This window comes from Ambystoma mexicanum, chromosome 12, assembly GCF_040938575.1.
Source record: "Ambystoma mexicanum isolate Mex_15411 chromosome 12, UKY_AmexF1_1, whole genome shotgun sequence".
NCBI lineage: Eukaryota > Metazoa > Chordata > Amphibia > Caudata > Ambystomatidae > Ambystoma > Ambystoma mexicanum.
The window spans coordinates 485,388,552-485,410,238 of record NC_090936.1 but is presented as its reverse complement, the minus strand read 5'-3'; positions in this window follow the sequence as shown (position 1 = coordinate 485,410,238).

Sequence of the window (21,687 nt, the reverse complement as noted above, 5' to 3'; positions counted from 1 at the left end):
TCTTCATTTCCTCTCCTTCCCCCAGAAGCTCACTGTCTTCCAAGCTCTAGTTCTCTCTAGGTTGGACTATTGCAACAGCATCTTTTTAAATCTACCTGCCTCTACTCTCTGCCCTTTGCAACTTATCCAGAACAGGACTGTGACACTTTTCCTTGGCCTCAAGCCCTGGGATTGTATCTCTCCAGCTCTGAAATCTCTCCATTGGCTCCCTGTAGTTGCAAGAACTAAATTCAAAACCCTCAGCATTGTCCACAAGGCTTTCTTGGGCCTGGGTCCAACATACCTTCAGCTATACCTTTGCAAATACCTCCCCTCTCAAGCTCTCCTCTCCTCTAACTCCCTCAGGGTCAGTCGTTTTTCTAAGAAACGAGCTAGGGGTCAATCTCTGCCTTCAGCTGGGGCCTCCTCCTGGAACAGCCTCCCTGTCACACTAAAACTCGAGGAGAACCATATCTGATTCTGAAAGCACCTCAAAACCTTCCTCTTTGCTTCTGCCTTTGCCTCCCCTTTCCCCTGATGACTTTCTTTCCTCCTTCGGGACTGTGCACCTGGCCACCATCTGTACTCCGGGCCCAGGTACCTGCTCACCCTGCCACCCTCCCGCACTGCCTCCAGGCCCCCCCTTGCCCTGCATAAACTAATACATTTGTCTACTTGATGTCAACTGTGAAACACTATTATTTTGTTCTGCCAATTTATCTTATAATGCTGGTGCTGTAAGGGTGCAGTATTAAGTCTCTGACACATAGGGGTCATAGTGGTTGGCATAGACGTTGATCATATTATAAAAATGAAAAGAAAAGCATATCTTACCCTAACTCTAAGAGGGGTGTCTCTGCCGCAAGCAAAATAACTAATGCCACTATTAGGATGTCACAAGCAAAAAGTCTCAAAGTCCAATGTCAGAATACTAGCTCTGTTCCTCACACTCTAAGTTAAACTAAATAAGAAATATGTCTTCTTTGCCCAGAGGAATGACTCTCTTTCCCTGGACAAAAAAACAGTTCTGGTTATCTCAGTTCCTTTAAGTGGTGCAGAACTGTCTCCCTTGCCCAGACTTCTTCAGGCTTGCAACACAGTTCAACAATTGGTGGTGAAATATCTCTGTTCCCAAATTGACCCCTTTATCCTAAATCTGTTGTTGCCAACAGATGATGCCAGTGCACTCCTCACAGGGAAATCTACATTATAACAATGTAATAGCTCATGAACACTCACAAAGCATATTACTTCAATTGAGAAAAAGCAAACTAAATAAATAAATTAAAAAAATCTTTTCAAAGCATATACATTTTTTCTAAATTAGATTTTATTAAAGTTTTAGGTGATGACATTGGTCCAACAAAAATGTAACCACAATGATAATCTGAAAAAACAATCACAACCTTTTTTCCCTTCCCCCCCTTCCCTTCGCCCCACCCACGAGCCATCATGGATGAAGAATATTGCAAATACGACCAAGGTCCAACACAATGTGTCATGGTACTACACAAACAAAGGGTAAACATCAAGCGAGTGCTCAAGACGCTTGGCCCGCTCTCCGGCCCCACAACTCCTCTGGCAGGGCACCCCAAAGTCAGTTTCAGATCCAGTGGACTGTTCGTGAGTGTTTCATCACCCTCAACCGGCTCTCCCATATTTATAAAAGAAAGGGAGCAATAGACCCTCTATATTAGTTTTAGATTCATTGATTAGGTGGGTCAGAAATTCCATGTCGCATATAGCCCGGAGTTTGGTGACCCACTCTCTTTCCCCCGGGGTCGGGTGGCGTTTCGTTTCTGCACCTAACAACTTCTGGCGGCCGCCAACATGGCCTGTAACATGTGGTCGCGGGTTGCCTTCGGGCTTCCTCCCACCCTCAATACCAAACAACAATAACCAAGGGCATAGGGTCCTTTTGATTCCATCCACCTCCTTTATCCAGGACAGGACATCACTTCAATAAATCTGCGCCACCTGACATTTCCAACACATGTGTACATTATCCCCCCTTTCAGTATGGCATTTCTAACAGTGCGGGTCATATCCTTTACACATCTTAGCGATACTTTGTGTGGGGTAATGCCATCTATGAATTAGTTTCAGGGCCTGATGGCGGTATTGGGGGGCAGCTGTTGAGCAGTTGGCCTGCCTGCACATTTTGGTCCATCTCCTGTCGGTGATGGGGACACCTAGGTCCCCAGCCCATTGCTCGTGGGGGGGGGGTTCCCGTGGGGTGGACAGTAACAAAAGGGTGTATATCCTAGAGATCACCCCTTTAGTTCCCTTATACGTGATCAGGAATTTTTCAAAGTCTGTTAGGTCCCTCCTGAGTGTATCCCCCCATTTATTTTCAGTTAGGACCCCTTTCAGCTGGAGATATCGAAAAGGGGAGAGGTCACCCAGACACAGGGCCTCCTTCAAATCACCTAGAGAGATGAATATTCCATCTGTCCACAGCTGTCCTGACCAGACCCGCCTCATACCACTGCTTGAAGGCCAAAGGCTCATCGATCCGATCCATGAGTGGTGGGACCCAATACAGCTCAGGGGTGAGGACCACGTCATGAACCATCTAAGGTAACTCCCCTCTTTCCATATGGTCCACAGTACCCCCAGGACCGGGTGATTCAAGATGCGCCTTAGGATACGTGTTTTGGGAACCCACAGCCATTCATCAAGCGTAGCGTAACCGGGGCAAAAAGCTCATTGTCTAATGCTACCCACTGTTTCTTTGGGCCCATCACCAACTGGTCGGTCGACCAGGATGCGCAACTGAGATGCTTTATAATATGTCTCCAGGTCTGGGAAATTCACCCCCCCCCTCATCCTTGGGTCTTATCAGGACATCATAGGCAATTCTATGGAATTTTCCTACCCAGAGGTAGTGCAGGAGGGCCCGTCTAATCTCAAGGCAGAAGGGTCTAGGTATTGAGGCCGGCAACATCTGGAAAAAATACCGAAATTTGGGGAGAATCACCATTTTGATTGTATTTAGGCAAGCCATCCATTACAGGCCAGATTTTGCCCATCGTTCCATGTCACGTTTTATCGCCAACCATAAGGCTGGGTGGTAGTTGGCAGGATAGTTGGCAGGAAAGAGGTCAGCCAGGTTCTGTGGGAGCTGAACTCCCAGATGACAGAAACCCTCCACCTGTGCGCAGAATGGGAGGTATTCAACATATTGCCTCTTGGTCGCATTGAGCTGCCCTGCCACAAACGCGACCGACTTCCCCAAGTTCACCTTGTAACTTGTGAGGGCCCAATATCGCTCCAAACTACCCAGTACCTCAAGGACCGAATGGGATGGGTTGGTGAGATAAAGCAGCACGTCGTCTGAGAATAAACTCATTTTACAGTCCATTTCCCCTATCTTAACCACTTTAATATTTTCATTCCCCCTAATGGCTATGGCCCAGGGCTCCATCACTAATGCATATATAAGGGGGGCTTGAGGGCACCCCTTTCTCGTGCCTCTTTCCAGGGGGAACACTGCTGACTTACCACCGTTGACCACTACCCTTGCAGAGAGGTCCGAAAAGAGGACAGAAATCCACCCTCGCCACTTTGGCCCCATCCCCAGGGACGAGAGAACCCCCTCCATGAAGGGCCAACCCACCCTATCATCACATTCTCCGCGTCCAAGGACAGGAGAAGGGCGCCCTATGTTCTAACCACCCTTGAACCCAGTATATGAATGGTTTTGCGCATGCTATCAGCCCCCTGCCTATTGTGCACAAAACCTACCTGGTCCAGGTGGACCAGTCGTGGTAAGCACTTTTCGAGATGCGTAGCCAGGATCCTAGCAAAGATCTTTGCATCGACATTCAAAAGTGGAATGGGTCTGTAAGAACCACACTCCGTTGGGTCTTTACCCGGCTTCGGTATCACCGTAATCATGGCCTGCAGGAATGTCGGTGGGATGGTGTCAGGGGACCTAATTTGGTTGAATAGCTTGGCCAATGGTTGTATTAAGACTGATTGGAACTGTTTAAAGAAGTCGGCCGTGAATCCATCCCCCCCTGGGGCCTTACCTACCTTGAGTCGCTTGATAGCCCCCTCCACCTCCTCCTCTGATATATCTCTTTCTAAGGCCTGGGCAGGGGGTGATCCTTGAGAAATTTTCAGACTGCCTCCTTGGATAGACGCTCCTGTTTCGCATACAGTACCTTATAAAACCCTGCGAAGGACTCCACTATTTGTTCTGTTTTAATTTGGATGTTACCTGCCTCAGCCCTGATGCCCTCAACCCGCCTATCCACTCTGTTCCCCCTCAATCTATGTGCCAGTAGGGTCCCAACTTTGTCTCCCTTCTCGTAGTATCTCTGCTTAGTGTACCTCATTTTCTTAACCACTTCACCAATTAAAACTGTAAGTAGGGCTTGCCTCTTTTCCCTCATTGCACCCAGGAGGGTTTCCCGATCTACGCCCCCCTTAGTGAGCTGCATTCTCGTGGCCCGTAGTCCCCCCCAGAGTTTGGTCTTGATCAGTGCCCTCTCCCTTTTCCTCCTTGCGCCCTTAGCAATGAGAAGGCCCCGGAACGTGGCCTTCGCCACCTCCCAAACTGCGACCAATGGGGTCGCACACGTGTCATTTGTTAGAAAATAGGCCTCTATTTCTTTCTGTAAGAATTCCTTGAAGACCTGGTCTCTCAGGAGGGTGTCATTACACCGCCACCTGTATGACTTTGGGGTGCTCGGGAGTCGCCAGTCCAGTACTAGGAGTTCATGGTCCGACCATGTGACCGGTTCGACTGATGGGCTTCCAATCTCCCCCCTCCCTCCTCTGACACTAGTTGTAAGTCTATTCTGGTATATGTTTGGTGTGGGGGGGAGAAAAATGTGTACCCCCCCAGTGGCTTGGTGAAACATTTGCCAAACATCTACCCAGTAGTGGCCCTGCAGGAGATCCCTCAAGGTGAGGTTGTCCTTCGTGGGTTCCTTTACCCCAGCCCCTTTTGCTGACCACCAATCCAATCGGGGATCCATGATGAGGTTAAAATCCCTGCCCAGGATCATTGCCCCCTCTGCCCATTCGTCCATGACCTCCAGTACCCTAGGAATGAATTTGACCTGACCTACGTTGGGTGCGTAAAGGGTGGCTAGTGTGATCTGTATTCCCCGGGAGAATCCCTTGATCCCCAGAAATCGGCCCCCAAATCCCTTTTAGTCTCTACCTCAGTGAGGTGCATCGATTCTCCAAGGAGGATGTCAACCCCCTCTTTTTTAGAGGATTTGTGCGAGGCCCAAAAGATCCCGAATATCTCCCTCCCTTTGATTCCCGACTCAGCCCCCCTCCTATAGTGTGTTTCTTGTAAGAAGAGGACTAGTAGTTTTTGTTTGCGGAACATATTGCTTGTGAGAGAGCACTTGTTCTGTGAGTTTAGGCCCTTAACTTTGAGCGTACCAATCCGGCCTTAAAACATGATTGTCGCTACCCAGAGCCTTAAAGATTCCAATGTGTTTCCCTTTGTTGATCCCTATATGTAACCCATAGATCCATGACGTGATGTTCCCATTGCCCTTGTACCCGACCCCCCCCTTAGTTTCCTTACCCATTTTGTAAGCCATTTGTCGTTGTCACCCCAACTAGGGTTGGAACTAGCAACGAACCACCAGGGTTGCTACCCTGGCCCCAGGAAATACAATAATGGCCCCTGTAGTCAAAAATATTTCCCCTTTTTCAGCCAACCTTGGGGTCCCAATAAAGGCCCCTTTCCCCTGCCCCGTGCCCAAGAGGTGTGGCCAGCCCCTCTAACTGCGAGTCCCCCCGGCGGATATCACTCAGGGTGAGTCTGAAGGCCCCCGCACCTCTCAAGGGCAAAACAGAGGGGGCCATGTCATTTGCCACTAAACAAGTCTCTTGCCATACAACTCGACAACTTTGAACCATTTCCTCAACCGCGGTGGGAACATATGCTTACTTGCATTTTCCCCCAGGTCATTGAGGTCCCCAGTTAGTGGTGTATACCAACTTTACCACAATGGTAAAGCATTAGACCCATCCAGTGTGTTCATGTGGGACCTTCACGATCTGCTGGAGGGTGTCTGGTTTTCTGGAACTTTCATGTATACCGCTAAACAGGCCTCACACCCGGCCTCTCTGCAACTTTGAATTACAACCTTTGGACAATAAACCCAACAACCACGGTAAGAACATGAGGTAACATGCGTTTTCGCTCTGGTCATTAAGATCCCCTGGGGATTGTATGCGCATCTTCAGATCGATGGTTAAAACATTTGGCACTTCCAGAGTGTTCATGTGGGGCCTCCCCGATCCGCTGGGGGATGTTTCGGTTTCTGGAATTTCTGCATGCCCTTCACTTTAAGCTTTCTTTGGGTGAGATCAGGACCTTGGGGGGCCCGGCTGAGATCACTGTCGCCTCCATTATGCTCTCTGGATGTTCCCGGGAGGTCCCTGTTAAGTCATTCGCCGCTCACCGAATGTCCTCCTCCGTAACTAGCTGGTACCTCTGGCCCTGCCATTCAAAAGCTAGGTGGAATGGGTGCCCCCAGCGATAGCGGACCCCCTTCTCCTGCAGCCATCTGGTGATAGCTCCATATTTTTTCCTCATCTGGAGTGTGAGGGCTGATAGGTCCTGATAAATTGTCACCCTGGAATTTGCGTACTGTATATCTCTCAGGGTCTTTGCCCTATCCAAAAGTCTGGCTTTGTCTCTGTAGTAGTGAAACCTCGCCGCACTGAGCGCGGGCCCCTTCCGCCCCACCCGCCCGATGGACCCTGTCGAGCAGGAGCGTCTCTCCAGAATCAGACCCGAGGACAATCCTGATAATATCTTGAACTTAACCCTCCAGGCCCACTGGGGTCTCCCCCTCTGTCTCTGCCAGGCCGTAAATCCTCGTCCGTTGATGCCTGGTTGTTCTCCACCCCCTCCATCCGGTCTTCTAGTGTGGAGACCTTGGCCGTGAGGTCAGCCAGCTTGGCACCCATGTCTGTCCTCATACCTCTGTTTTCATCAAGAATGGTCTGGATTTTATTATGTATGGTATTCATGTCTGGGGCTGGCATGGAGGGGCGTCCGGTCTCCATATCTGAATGCCCTGGTGTGAACTGACATCTCGCCAGGGTCTCTTTCCAACTCATGAGACCCCCGATCACCCTGAGTTGCTGTGGCCTCTCGTTGTGCCGACTGCTTCCCTCATGGTGTGAGTTGGCACCCTTAGGATGTTCTGGTAACTTCCTTAATGCTCCATTTGGGGGTCCGGTTGGTTCCTTGCTAGTGTGCCAGGGTTTATGGTCAGGCTTCTCCTCCTTGGTCTGGTATGTACTGTATATCCTCCAGGCACCCCCTCAGTGTGGTAAGAAGGGGCAATGCTTCCGGGGGGTCGCCTGTGCTATCTCCCCAGGGTTGGTCACAACCTCCTGTAAGGTCCCAGCGGGTGCACAAAGTCGGGTGGGGGCCTGCTAGACCAGTGTTCTCCTGTGTGCTCACCTGGGTTCAGCCGCGAGGGTGGGCAGGTGGAGCCGACCCCCAGCAGTGTGGCAGAGTGGTGGGGTTAGGATTTCTCGTTCTGGGGGATCTGTTATGGCCTCGAGGTGCAGGGTTGGGGCTCAGCAGTCACCTCTCTAATGGGGTGGATTCTTCGGGTGGCCCCCATTATGGTGCATAAGTGAGAGGGGAGGGGGGACTCCTGGGTGTGCCCCCACGTCGGCCCAAGCCCACCGGGGAGACCGCTGGGGGGAGGGCAGTCTCCTTAGAGACCGTGGTGTCACAGCCACTCCTTTGGTCCAGCAGCCGACCTCCAAATGGCATTTGTGATGTGATCTTTGATGTCCTGGGTGTTAGTTTTAGCAGTGCATGGTGGTGGCGTGAGTTATGGTTTCTTAGCTTACCATAACTGGCGAATTTCAGGGGGTTTTCGGTTTTACTTGGAACCATAACATCCATTTAACAAAGTTTTTTCTTTGAATTTCATAAGTTTTTATCAGTCATACTTAACCATAACGTCCCTTTAACAAAGTTTTTTCAGTGAATTTGAAAGAATTTTATTAGTGCAACTTAACCATAACATCCCTTTAACAAAGTTTTTTCATTGAATTTCATAGGTTTTTATTAGTGCAACTCAACCATAACGTCCCTTTAACAAAGTTTTTTCAATGAATTTAATAGGGTTTTATTAGTGCAACTTAACCATAACGTCGCTTTAACAAAGTTTTTTCATTGAATTTCATAGGTTTTTACCACTGCATGCTATTTTCCTACAACTTACTAATATCAAAATTACCCAATATAGCAATATTTGTGTCCAATTTCCAAAGTTTCACCTTAAAACCCTGCCATTTCACACCATCTGGAATCATTTTTAACACTTCTATACACTTCTTGCAACTATTTCAACTAGTTTTGCATCCGTAGACGTCTACGAACATCTGACTACATAGCGAACCTTCCGGACAGTGCCACAATACCATACGCTGGCGCGCGGCATGATGACGTGTCTGAGAACCCTCCGCACTTCACGATAAGATCTCTGCTTGGCGGATACATCGGAACTGCATTTTCTACTGATCTAGGAACTTCCAACTTCAAAATTTCCCTTGCACAGCTCCAACACCTATTCCTACTCATTATCCATTAACAAGCCAGTACACAGTACATACTTTTAGCAAAACAGCTATTTATGTTAACATGGCATCAGCTAATGCCATTGCTCGTCCCCAAGAGCCACCACTACTGCTGTAATCAAGGAGCATGAGAAACAGTGCCCCCTAATTTAGAAATAACACACATGCAACTTTTTCCCTTGTCCACCTACCCCCCCCCCATATTAGTGTTTGGTTGCGCCTCCCTCATTTCCCTCCCCACCTTTCATTCTCAGCTTGCCTGCAAAAATAAATACATCCAAAAACAACAAACAACATATTCCTTTAGGAACCACCTTTCACAGTTAAAAAATAGAACTAAAAAAAAATGTATAGACTCTATCTACTTTATATTTCTCAGTAAAGTACATAGACTAAATGAGATTTTCCAACATTTCTATTTGCATTTTGTGCTATGCTAATGGGAATATTGTGGTGTTCATCCTCTGTTCCAAGGTCTGGAACGGTGGATACCAGCCCAGCAGCCCGAGTTATCAGCCCAAGCAAAGCGAGGGTGGATAACGAGGTCTCTGGACCATTATCCCCCCATTGCAGCCCCTGAAATGGGGGATGAAGGCCATTAGCACCCTAGGTTCCCAAAGTGGGAAACCGGGGTGCTAAAAAATAGGATTTTTCTTCCAACACCGGGTGTAGGAAGGAAAATCCTTTTCCAGGATGGCCACCATGGAAAGGGAAGTTGAGGGTTCCATACAGGGCCCCTCTCCGCTTTCCACAGCAGCCTGCAGAAGGCAAAAAGATAACCCTTTCTTCCTTTTCAAATCTATCCTAATTCCGAATAACTTTACCACAAAGATAGACCCAGGTGGACATGGCCACTTTAATCCTATGTTGTATCCCTTGTGGCCATGGCCAGTAGCTAGATTGTCTGGATCATGACCTTATTTCATGACCTGGACAATCTGGCCACTGCCCATGGCCACAGGCTACCCCTCAGTCACTAAAGGTATACCGCTATTTTTTTGTAGCTACATTATGACACTTGTCAAATAATAAAACACTGGCACATTTGTAAAACCATGCTTGTAGGTGCTTGCCAATGCTCCTTAGGCATGTTTGCTGGAAATCCACACATGTTTTATTTTTTCAAAAGTGTCAAATGTATGCACATACAATCATCATATAACCTAGCCCCCACTTGACAAAATCCATTCAGACTTTACAAAAACATCTAAAATCTAGATCTATAATCTTTTTGCAAACCTTTGTGTAGATTTGCCAAATGGCACCACATTTATAAGCCTTTACAATATTTTGGGACCCCCACTCTAATTTTGCTCCCTCTCAACAGAATCCCACCAAACTTCGCAAACACATGTATATCTTGATCTATTATCACTTTGCCAAATAAAGTGTAGATTTGTCAAATGGCACCTCATTTATAAGCCTTTACATTATTTTGGGACCCCCCTAATTTTGCCCTCTCTTCACAAAATCCTACCAAACTTCGGAAAAACATTCCTATCTAAATGTATTATCAGTTTCCCAAATGAAGTGAGGATTCGTCAAATGGAACCTCATTTATAAGCATTTACATTATTTTGGGACCCCCCTCTAATTTTGCCCCTCATGACAGAATCCCACCAAACTTTGCATACTCACTGAAAATCAGCCCAGGAATATACATGCAACATTTCATGCAGTTTCATTAAGTGGCGCCAAAGTTATAAGCCATCCAAGAACTGCATTTCACCAACCCTGTAATGCTGAGGTGTTCGCAAACTTTTCAGGACTGTTCGCGAACATCCAAACTGTTTGTGGATTTTTGTGGCAAAAAACACCAGTTTTTTGCTTCTTGCAGCCATATTCCATCCCATGCTCATCACCCCTCACCTCCCCAGAGATTATTTGATAAGTTTGACAAGTGCAATGTTGTGTTTTTTAATATGTTTTTATTGCGATGTCCGTGGACACCGGCCGATGTCCCAAGATGGCGGCCATTTCCAAAAATCTGACGCACCTCACGCTTCACGCCAACCAATCAGCGAACACGTTGGGTGTCTGCGGACATGACGCATGTCAATTAGCCAATCGGTGTCCTGTCTTCGGAGCGAACAGTGAAACGTGTCCGCGGAGCAGACATAGATATCACACATTTTTTTGCTTTATGTTTTGGTCATTTAAAAAAAAAAAAATACTGGATGGATTTACACCAAATTAACAAAAACATGCTTTTGGGACCAAGCCGCCGCTCCTTCTGCAAATTTGGTGAAAATCCGTCCAGCGGTTTGGGCTGTAGGCATGAGCAACGTTTTTTCCCATTATGTCTATGAGAAAAAAAGACATTTTGGGACCCTCCTATAACTTTGCACCCCCTGGATCAAACCTCACCAAACTTTGCAGAGAAAATTCAGAGTGGGCCATATACTTTTTTGCAAAGTTTGGTGAGGATTCGTCCAGGAGGAGCGGAGTTATAAGCTGCCCAAAAACTGCTGTTCCTATGGAAACCGCAACTTAACCATAACTACATGGCCACTACCGTGGCCGTGTAATAGTGAAAATGTGTGTGTGGCTTTGTGGCTTTGTGTATGTTCCCTATACAATTCCACACCATTTCACCAATCTGCACCACATTCTTCAAAGTAACCTGTTAGGACCATTCAGACAATACTGGCTACATGACATTTGGACATCCCACCCCTTTCCCTGTATTTGAGCAAAAGTACAAATTTGTTTGTGGGTTTGTGGTTTGGCAAAGCATTATTCCTTATACAATTAAACATGGATTCACCAATCTGCACCACATTTTGCACAGTTTCCTGTACCCATGCTGGGTATATCAGCTAGTATTGTATCAAAAAGAAAAATGTTTATAGTAATGAGTCGACACTCATTCTACTAATGGTAACTGAAGGTGAACTAATATATATAACTGTATACCACTGACCTCCATGTGCCCCAGGCATATCTTTATTTTCCAAGAACAGATTTAGGATAAAGTGTTTAAAGATAGACCCTAGGCAGGGGTTTTATCCTGTTGACCCTTCTCAGGCTTCTTCTCTGTCTTTGGGGTTCCTGACCTTTAGATTAGCAAGTCTGGTTCTTCTTCACCAGGCACTATGACAAAGGAAAGCAGTTTGGATGTGTCTCCAAGCTGTGGTGGGTCCCTGACCCTGGTTGGCAGACCTGTCTTCCTTTTACCAAGTACTGTGACAAAGAAGAGTGCCTTGGATGCTTACCCAAGCTGTGATGGGTCCCTGATCCTGGTTGGCAGACCTGGCGTCCTCCTACCAGGTACTGCAATGAAGAAGAGTAGCTTGGATACTCCTCCAGGCTGTGGTGGGTCCCTGGCCCTAGTTGGCAGGCTGGGCTTCCTCCTACTAGGTACTGTTATGAAGAAGAGTGGTTTGGATGCTTCTCCAAGCTGTGGTAGGTCCCTGACCCTGGTTGGCAGACCTGGTTTCCTCCTACCAGGTAGTGCGACAAAGAAGAGTGGCTTGGATGCTCCTGCAGATTACACCATTCAGATAGATTCCCTGAGTAATCTGGGTGGCTCCATGCCTCTTTCTCATCACAGTTTCTTTCTTCAGATCTTTATTTTCTTCAACCCTATTCTTCCTCATCTCAGTCCTTCCTACATCTTGCATACTATAGATGTGTATAGGATAGGAGCGTAGGGATGAGGAGAGTGGGTGAAGGAGAGGTGGATGTACAAGATGGATACCATGTTCTCCTACTATAGTCGTCATTGCTCCCATAGGGGTTTCCCCTCCCATGAGATCCACACATTGAGTATCACCCACAGGGGGACTATTGGATAGCAATCTAACCTCCCTGGCCTCATGGGTAGGGGATCCCCATACAGAAACAGTCACGACATCCTGGGATTCATCGCAGTGAATAGCCATTGGCTCGACCCGGCCAAAAAAAGGTACTGTATATGTGTTGTGTGATATTAACTTTTTCAAATACTATCCTGATACAATGTATTCTATGCAGGTAGTTCTGGGTACCTAAGTATATTTCAGGTTGTTTCATTATACTATAGCTCTCCCTTAACCCTTTATAATGCTGGGAAAAGATTGCAAGGTAATTCTGATCTTTTTTAGAGGTATCATAGAGTGCTGATCACAAGGTTTTTGGTCTTAGCACTGTGGCAAAGTCCCCTGCTTAGGACTGGTGGCAGGCAAAGAACTGGGTCTAGGGGCGCTGGACCCTCCATAAGCTTCAGGATGGAGGCCCTAGAGGAGGTACCCAGGGAATCCCCGGGGAACCTACACTGCACTGCACCTCCACCACATTGTAGGGGTATCACATGGCTCAGAGCGCTGCCTGATCTCACAGAGAAGGTACTATTTTGGACTCAACTTGCCCTGGTTGATGATTGGCTCTGGTTCTTTGATGCCCAAATCAGGAATGGATAGAAGGAGACCAAGGCCCTGGCAGGTTTGTCTGAGAGCCCTCACCCATTGCTAGATTGTCCCCTGAAATGATTGGGGACCCAGTTTTCGAGTAAGCAACATGAAACTCCAGTTGGTATCATGTAGCCACCTATTCTGTTTAGGGTCCAGGAATAGTTGGGGATGTATAATGAACACAGGAAACACTGTTTAGACGCACCACAGATTTATGGCACTTCGTGATATTTACTTTGTCATTAACGTTTAATTTAGCAAAACATGTAAGGAGAATGACATTTTTACAGTTGCATTGCATTACACTATAGCCTTTTTCCTGCCCAAGTCGAAGGCACAGAAGTTGGTAAATTCAGTACATGACAGTTAAGTGGATCAGAGTATTCCTTGACCACTGGAAGCACTTTTTACACATGTTCGTGTGTCCTGCAGTGAATGTCCTCTGACTAAAAGCAACACAAACTGAAAATCACTGAGGAAGTACAGATGAGTCTCTAGCGTCCACCTCTACACATCCTATGCAGGATGTTGAGCTAGACCAGTGTACTGTCTGGGCTACACCAAAGTAGAGTGTTGCATCTTTGTTAGCAAACTGACACTAGAAAAGATTATTGGATTGGGACAATTTAAACCAGATATGTATTGTTTATGGCGGTAAACCTTTTTACTTGCATGCCCCGATCATGATGAAGACCTAATACTTAATTTTCCTTTGAACAATTCATTATTAGACTATGCTACTGATGGGGTTTTAAAGACCTAATTGTTGATATTTGATCTAAAAGTGACTAGGATGTTCTGATTCTAAATGTGACGTTGATGTTCTGTAAGGTTTTTACTTAAAGAAAATTCATAGTAGAGGGCATGGGCCTTCCCCCAACAAAACAGCAGCAGCACCCTTATTTTGCAGAAACAATTATTGCACAGGTTTTCATGCAGCAGAGCCTTTGTGGATCTAGTTTCCCAGATGAAGGGGGAAGCACAGCAAGAAATCCACACCATGTAGGAAATTCGACATCTCTGATCATATGTGTTTTTTTGTTATTTGTGGACTGGAAGAGCTCTCTTTGGACTATTCCTGATATTTAACATGTACGAACAGGTGGTGAAGACCACGAGAATCAATGTCTAATGGCAGGTGCTATGTTGTTTTATGCCAGCTTGAAATATTTCTTCCTATTTTCCCCATCGCTGGAAAGCCTAAAAGTAACCTAACTGTGCCTCTCCACTCACTTCATAGTCTGGCAAAAGACACAAACCAGCACTTGGTTTTAGCCATACCCAACCTTTTGCACCATCTATTGTCCTGAAATTCCGGATCTCAAAAGTATAATGTTGCGCATATGCCGATATTGCATATGCCGATATTGCATATGCCGATATATGCCGATAATAGACACAGCCTTCATCAATGAGAATATTATCTTGTGCTGCATTTTATTCACAGGTCACCCAAAAACGATGCCATAACATTTCTCAACTGAATCTTTCATATGGAGTGAAGGCCGTCAGTGTATCAAGATTACTCCTGAGTCTCCTAACATCCATCCATTTTCAGAGCCGATTCTGCATTCCGAATACCAGCAGCTAGCACACCAGTTATAAACTGCAGGTGTGTGACATACCTGCACAAAGGAAACACTGCAGGTAAGTCACTGGCATCATCTGAAATGGTGCTGGCGGGGATGCAATGTTCAAGATGGCACAACCGGTAGGTTTGGAGAGGGGTAGTGGGTTTAGAAGACTCGATTCTGCATTCCGAATACCAGCAGCTAGCACACCAGTTATAAACTGCAGGTGTGTGACATACCTGCACAAAGGAAACACTGCAGGTAAGTCACTGGCATCATCTGAAATGGTGCTGGCGGGGATGCAATGTTCAAGATGGCACAACCGGTAGGTTTGGAGAGGGGTAGTGGGTTTAGAAGAGCCGATTCTGCATTCCGAATACCAGAAGCTAGCACACCAGTTATAAACTGCAGGTGTGTGACATACCTGCACAAAGGAAACACTGCAGGTAAGTCACTGGCATCATCTGAAATGGTGCTGGCGGGGATGCAATGTTCAAGATGGCACAACTGGTAGGTTTGGAGAGGGGTAGTGGGTTTAGAAGAGCCGATTCTGCATTCCGAATACCAGCAGCTAGCACACCAGTTACAAACTGCAGGTGTGTGACATACCTGCACAAAGGAAACACTGCAGGTAAATCACTGGCATCATCTGAAATGGTGCTGGCGGGGATGCAATGTTCAAGATGGCACAACCGGTAGGTTTGGAGAGGGGTAGTGGGTTTAGAAGAGCCGATTCTGCATTCCGAATACCAGCAGCTAGCACACCAGTTACAAACTGCAGGTGTGTGACATACCTGCACAAAGGAAACACTGCAGGTAAATCACTGGCATCATCTGAAATGGTGCTGGCGGGGATGCAATGTTCAAGATGGCACAACCGGTAGGTTTGGAGAGGGGTAGTGGGTTTAGAAGAGCCGATTCTGCATTCTGAATACCAGCAGCTAGCACACCAGTTATAAACTGCAGGTGTGTGACATACCTGCACAAAGGAAACACTGCAGGTAAGTCACTGGCATCATCTGAAATGGTGCTGGCGGGGATGCAATGTTCAAGATGGCACAACCGGTAGGTTTGGAGAGGGCTAGTGGGTTTAGAAGAGGACTGGTGTGACTAGGGAGATGAAAAATAGAGGCGGCAAGGGTTGTGGCAGAGCGAATGGTTGATGCACAAGTTTGCTCACCAGAGGCAGAAGTGATGCACGGAGGATCTGGGAGGCAAGACGTTATTGGCGAGGCCGTTCATTAAGTTTTGATGGAAAGAAGTATGTTGCTTTATACAGTGAGGTATGAATTGGTCAGCATAAAAAGCCCAGCATTAACATGCCATTGTTTTCCACAGCCCGTGTTGGATGCATGCTATTTAGACGTTGAGTAGGTGCAGCTCAAATGTTATTAGAAGTGGTTTTTTAAACACACCAACAAGGTTGAGATGTTGGATGGCATCAACAAGTTTTGGTCAGAGGACATTCCCTGCCGGGCAATGGCTCATGTGAAACGGGTGGTTGCCATGGTCATTGAATGGATTGCATCAAATAGAAACTTGTGATCCCCAAAATCATAATGTAATGAACTTTCCAACTTTGGTGCCTTTTCTCTGGGAAAAATAAAGCTGCTGTACTGTAATGTAATCTAACTGCAAATATTTCATTTTCATAACATTCGGCTAAATTAAAGTTCCGATAATAAATGTAATATTATGATGAGTCTATATTAAGTGTGAAACAGTAAATAGTTCTTCCTGTGGTCATTAAATATTCTGTCCTACACTTGGATCCCTATCCCTTGAGTAATAATAGGCCATGTAATAATAACTGGATCCAGTAGAAACAACCTCCCATTACCTTACAATTTATACTCTGTAGTCCCAAAAATGGAAAAATATTAATTTCCAGAATGTACAGAACACTGAACACTAAGTTCAGGGAACCAACCCGCACCGAACCAACTCTTATAATGCCCTCTTTGGTTAGGCAATGACATATATTGGGGATATTTAGAGGGCAAAATACTGGCACTTTGTATTAATGAAACAGTAATATATCCAAATGTCGCACACACATACAGTATAGTAATGCTCAGGTGTACACTTGGATACTCAAGATCATGTACAGTAGGATGCACACTGTGGGGAGCTTCACACTGCACCATGGCACACATGTCCTGTGCCATCTTATATTTTTCACATTTCCTCCTCTACATTGTACCAGTTGTAGATGGCATCATAAGCCCCATCAATGCTATCCTTGGATACGGTGTAGGGTATGTGAAATGTAACTTCTAAGTTACCGTTTTGGAGCACCCGTGTACAGAACATTGATGCAACCTTTTACAATTACCAGATATGTACTGCAATTCTTCCTATTCGGCTGCGTGTCCATGCCTTTGCTGCTTTACATGTAGCGAGAAACAAGAGGACACCAGTGGTGAATGAACACGTAAGGGGAAATGATCACTTAATTGAATTTAAAGAAGCAGTTCATCCAAAACATATTTATACAAATAATTGAAGCAAATTCAGATACACACCTGCAATAATTGTGTTTTCTGAATGCAGGTTGCTCACAGAGCAGACATACATATGTACTTGTATATCAAAAGAAAATGTTTGTTGAAAAGTCTGGAAAACAATCTTAAACATACAAAACTCAATATGATGTAGCAAACAAAAAAGTTGCACCTGTGAGGCTGCCAAAAGGTAGCATCAGTGGAAGACTTCCCTGTGCACACCGGACACCAGTGAACCAACACCATGAAGACACATCATGTGACAATTTAGAAAAACATGCACCAACCAAGAGGCTAGTGAAAATATCTAGATGAGCACTAAGTAGAGTTAGTAGCCAAGACTATGAATAATATCACCCTGTTACAGTGCAGGAACAACACCAGTTACTGCATCCAACTGACAGATATGCAGACAAATTTAAATGTATTTATAGAGAAACATAAGCAATGAATGCTTGATTAGTCGCATAGATTTGCATAAGAAGCACAGCTGGAACGTTTCATGACGACGAAGGATCTTCATAACATGCCAACTCGAGTTTCGGCAGCTGACATGGCCATACACTTTAACAGTGGCCCAGCCTTCATCAGAGCGATGGACATTTGCAGTCAGGGAAGTGTAGGTGCAATCACCTACAGAGAACAACAGTATCAGTGTTTGAAAAAAGGCCCAAAACGACTAACAAACGGTCCTCCAAAGTAACACGCACTTAAACACATTATCACATACTACATACTATGTTTAAATTCGTGGTGAGCATGAACGGTTGAAAGTTTCTGACTCACACTAACGGCAATACCACCAACGTGGTATATATGATATTGTGTCCATGTCAGCAAGCATATATTGGCATAACTACCCAAAAGGTAACCATCCAAATAGGAGAGCAGAGGTCGAGAGTCAGGAATGAGACTTTGACCGCACCTTTGGTACAACACTACATGAATAATCACCCTACGGATTCTGACATCTGCTGGATGGTTGTGGATTCTGTGAAGCCAGACCCAAGGGAAAACCGCACAAGCAGTCAACTGTTCAGGCTCGAGCAGACATTGATCTTTCGCCTAAAGACTTACTTCTCAGGCCTAAATGACTAAATAAATGATGCTTCTTTGTTATAGGTTGACCAGATTAGGTTGGTGGATGTCAAGTTTAGTGCAGATGCCAGCGCTATGACTCCACATATGACCTCCCTTCTGTGATTATGGCTCAGATTCCACTGATCTTTAGTTCTTGCCACCTTGACTTGTATTGCCATGTCTTTTTTTGCAGGCATCTATATGGGACTAGGAGCACTCCCAAGATTCCTTAAGGTTATAATAGTTTTAAAATAATTAGCTGGGTGCAAGGGAGTTTAACCAGCCTTGACACTCGGTGGTGTTCAACATGAAAAACAACAGATGTCTACAAACTTGTGGAACTCTCCCGTGCCTCACACTCCTGGTTTGTGTTGTATAACTACAAAAGATTCAAAATCATTCTTAGTAAAAGGTAATGATAGTTTTTTTAGTTTACAACATATATCAAGTTCAGTTATGTTTTTCCATCACGTATCTCAAAAAAATAAACATTTGTGTTGTACATCAATACACAAATCAATTTCATAATTATGCAGTTATTGATAATAACTCCCAATATGTCTTCCCAACACATTTTTCTCATTTGTTTCTGATCATCAGTTCATAACAACTGTAATGAAGTGTTGCCTTAGAAACTTGCTCAGCGCTTTTCGGTAATTTGTTCCCTTCTTCAGGAGATCATTGATTCAATATTATTCTTTGCTTTGTTTTATCTAAAAACGATGATATATACCCGTCAGTTATTAATTTCCAATCTATTCTTAGTATAACCTTCTGTCATGTCTCTTATCAATAATCCAACAAAAATGATGGGAACCTCCAACAACTGGCACCTGGAGGTAAAGCAATGCATATAAAACAGGTATTTCAATATTTAGTGGTTCATTTCAGACAAATATATACTTTTTATCTGGAATGAACCACTAAATATTGAAATTTATTTTGTATTCTCTTTTAGATGGGAATTGTATTTGTAAAAATACAAATTGAATGCTTTAGATAATATTAATTGTCTTTTTGAATGAACAACAAAAAACTTTTTATCTGAACAATGGAACTGTTTTTGCATTTGTCTCACATTTCCATAAGAAAATCTAAATGCATTATTTTTAGAGTTGCTTTAGTTGAATGAATGTATGAATGTCTGTGATTTAGGATGTTTTTTTTATAAAATAATTAATTAAAGATGTGTAAAATGAACTTTTTACTTCAATTTATAATTAAAAGAAATTGATGATTTGATGTAATACCTTTTGCCTTGTCCTTCAGTTGCTTTCTTAATTCTGGCACCACCACCTGTTTTATATATATCTTATCAATAATCACCTGGATGATGTTCTTGATGCACGATTCATTTCGAGCTGGATATTGTAGTTTTCCTAGTATCCTTTGCTATCTTGTACACCGTTCACAATCTCCTTACTTTAAGGTGCATAGGCTAAAAGTGTAAAAATGTAGGAGGATATATCTAATCAAAAACAATAAAAAATCACGCTAATCTGGGCAACTAAATGCATTTGGTTATAATTCGTAGATAGCGTGGGAGGCTCAGATAGAAATTATGCCACCAGATTCAGGGGGACCAGGAGGGTCGGTGGAGCAAAAGCACTCACCTGGGCACGAGGGAGAAAACCTGCACACAGCGCGACCCGGCAACTAGGCCAGGAACACAAACACGCACACACCAATTACCAGTGGAGGGAGGGGAATGGAGAGAGACAGAGAGAGAGAACAGACGGGAAAAGCAGCAACAATGCACACAGGCCCTAGGGGGCCCAGATAGAAATTATGCCACTAGATTCAGGGGGACCAGGAGGGTCAGTGAAGCAAAAGCACTCACCTGGGCACGAGGGAGAAGAGCCGCACACAGCACGACCCAGTGACTAGGCCAGGAACACAACCACACACACAGACCAATCATAAGAGGGAGGCTGGGAGGCAGGAGGAGGGAGGGGAATGTAGAGAGAGAACGGACGGGAAAAGCAGCAACACTGCACAAGGACCCTGGGGTGCACAGATAGAAATTATGCTACCGGATTCAGGGGGACCAGGAGGGTCAGTGGAGCAAAAGCACTCATCTGGGCAGGAGAGAGAAGAGCCACACACAGCGTGACCCAGTGACTATGCCAGGAACACAAACACGTACACATCAATCATGGAAGGAGGGAGGGCTGGGAGCCGGGAGGGGAATGGAGTGAGATAGAGATAACAGACGGGAAAAGCAGCAACACTTTATACAGGCCCTGGGGGCTCAGATAGAAATTATGCCACCAGATTCAGGGGAACGAGAAGGGTCAGTGGAGCAAAAGCACTCACCTGGGCACAAGGGAGAATGATATGATATGATGTGGCATTTGTAACGCGCCTCTTCACAAGTGTTTCTAGGTGCGACAAGACAAGCCGGTGGAAACAGAGGGAGGACAAAACAACATTCTTATTAGGGTTTGAGTCATTCAGATTGCGCAAGTGCAGAGAAGTGAAAGGGGAGAAGTGCCGAGGGGCTGGGTGAGGGAAAGTACAGATAGCTCAAAGTGCTGCCAGCGGGTGGCTCAGTGCAGGTAATTCAGAAAGTGCAGCCAACAGGTGGCTCATAAGTGCAGAGAGAAGGGACAGTAGGGTTGCAGATACAGACCACAAGTGCTAGGGAGGTCTTGCAAGGTGCAACTGGACATGCAGGGACCTGGGCCCAAGTTCAGAAGGGTGCCAGGTGAGCAGTGCATGGAACAGTTGGGACATCAGCAGAGGAGAGGAAGAGAGAAAGTGGCGAAGTGGAAAGTCTTGAGATGCTTCTAGAACCGGAGGTGGTGCTTCTCAAGTTTGAGAGCGGTAGGGAGGCCATTATAGACAGAGGCCCCAGCCGAAGATAGAGATCTGCCCCGAAATTTCTGCTTGAAAAAGCAACTGAGTTGGAGGTGGATGAGCAGAGAGCTCGAGAAGGGAGATGTTTTGGAAGAGAGAGTTGGAGGTAGTGGGTCCCAGGCCCCAGAAAGCCTTGTGGATGATTATACGTGTCTTGAACTTTATCCTTGCCACCGCTGGGAGCCAATGAAGGGATTTCAGAGCAGGAAAGACATGATCCCTGGGCTTGAGGCCTAGGACACGTCTCGCAGTCCTGTTCTGGATAAGTTGTAGAGGACAGAGTTTGGAGGCAGGAATATTTAGAAAGAGGCTGTTGCAGTAGTCCAGCCTAGAGAGGACCATAATGTCATGATTATTGCCCCCAGCCCCCCGCCATATCAGGCTAGAGCCAGGTCACGGCCACCTAGTCGGCCCCCAAGGGCCTCTCCATCTCCCCAGACACCTACCTGGACTCAGACCTGGCGCCTCTGGCACCAAGCCCACATACAGTCCTGAGATCCACTTAGTATTGGACTTGCAATGTATTATGGGGCAATGGATGCCCCTATGTAATCCAGTTCCTTGAACTGGATGAGCGGTCTAGTCTTTCGGGTGTGGCTCAGCCCAGGGATATCTGGGATACCTACAGACTATTTAAACCACACCCAGCCTGAGAAACATGCTTTGTGTTTCTCTGCACCTGCAGCGTGACACTCACCGTGCTTGGATCTCCTGAAG